The following is a 1,928-nucleotide window of genomic DNA, read 5'->3' as shown; positions in this document are numbered from 1 at the left end:
AAAAAAAAAAAGCATTCCCAGATAGAGTGGTCAGCATGGTGCAGAGTTTTGGCTTTGAGAACTTTGAGACAGAGAAGCCCTAGATAGGCAAGGATCACTAGTGAGGAAAGTGTTTGTGGCTAAAGAGTCAGAATTTTGTCCTGAAGCCTCAGCTGATTCTAGAGAGAGGCTTGGAATCTTTTGATTCTTCATAAAATCTAAACAATGAAACTATGAAACTCTTGGCCTATAGTAGCTAACCCTCTTCTCTTTTTTTCTTCCTCCTCCTCCCTCTTCCTCCTCTTCTTCCCTCCTCCTCCTCCTCCTCCTTCCTCTTTCTCCTCCTCCTCCTTCTCCTCCTCCTCCCCCCCCCTTCTTGCCTCTCCCTCCTGAGTGCTGGGATTAAAGTCATGGCCACCACTGCCCAGCAGCAGGTGCCTTTCATTACTTATGTTTTCTAGACCTTGATTTTGTATCTGCTTTGCCTGTCACGGCCCTTATTTTCTCAGCTGGACATGATATAACAGCTCTAACGTTTAAAAAAATATTGAGGGGATCCTACTGCCTCCATTCTGAGATCTGGAGAAGAGGGTGTCATATCCATTAATCCACAGATGCTGTGGGCACCATTAGTAAGGCTCTGGCTAGACCTTCCACTGAGAGCATTTGAATGCCAATGCCATGCTCTCGCTATAGGGTCTCAGTCTATACTAAGTCTACAGGGCTTGAATTTACACTAGTGGTTCTCAATTGGATATTTAAACAATAAAAAAAATGTGTATGGAGATTTTGCTGGCATTTGTGTCTGTGTACCATATGTGCAGTGCCCAAATAGACCAGAAGAGGGCATGGGATCCCAGGAACTGATGTTATAAGGGGCGAGCCTGGGTGCTGAGAATAGGAGCTGGGTTTTTGGGAAGAGTTGCTGCCAGTCCTTCAGCTCTATGGTGATGTTGTTTGGATATCTCCACAGGTGACACTTTGTACTGTCTGGAGACATTTGATGCTGTCACAACTGGTGGAGGGGACCAGTGTTATTGCTGTTAACTGGAATCTGACAACACAAAGAACAGCCTCTCAACCCCAAAGAATTATCTTGTTCAAAGCATCACTTCTGAGCTTTAGAAACTTTAATCTAGTCAAAGCATGGACCAGGTCTTCATGTCTGTGGGGTCTGGCCTCAGTGACATAAGATGGCAGGCTAACAAGTGGCTGAGAAGTCAGAAGGAAACAATACAGAGTCAGTGGGCTCTGTGACACTGCAGGGTAGTTCTAGCTGTAGCGTCTTTAAATATTGCAGAAGCCTTAGAGCTAAGTCAATGCTGCAAATAGAGTTGAGAATTTTAGATGTTAGGAAATCTGTGTGAAGGTGGGGCCCATGGTACAGCCACAGGGGAGAAGAGCAAGCTTAAACAGTTTGCCAGGTGACTCTGCAGCCAACAGCTGAACCCAGAAAGGAAGACATTCAGTAAGATAAGTACCTGACACACATGGTTGTCACCATCCCCCACTCCTGACTGACACATATGATTGTCACCGTCCCCCACCCCCGAGTTTTAGTCATAAGCATTGCTATTATGTGTAGCAAGATCCGATTCTGTTTCGTTCAGTGTTATTAAAAGTTTTTCAAATTGAGCTCATGTCGCTCAGTTGGTAGAGTGGCCTAACATGGATAAAGCCCCGGCTTCAATAACTAGCACCCATAAAACTGGGTGTGGGTGGCATATCCTTATGCTCTCAAAGCTTGGGAAGTGGAGGCAGGAAGATCAAACACTTAATTGTTTTCAATATAGTGAGTTCAAGGCCAGCCTGAGCTGCATGAGATCTTGTCTCAAAACAAAACAAAACAAAACAAACAAACTAAACAAAACACCACCACCACCACGACAACAATAACACACCCTAATATTAAGTATCCCTGGGAGTGCTTGGTGCTCTTCTAGAGGGCC

This window comes from Mus caroli, chromosome 11 (assembly GCF_900094665.2).
Source record: "Mus caroli chromosome 11, CAROLI_EIJ_v1.1, whole genome shotgun sequence".
Classification (NCBI taxonomy): domain Eukaryota; kingdom Metazoa; phylum Chordata; class Mammalia; order Rodentia; family Muridae; genus Mus; species Mus caroli.
Note: the sequence above shows the minus strand (reverse complement) of the source record.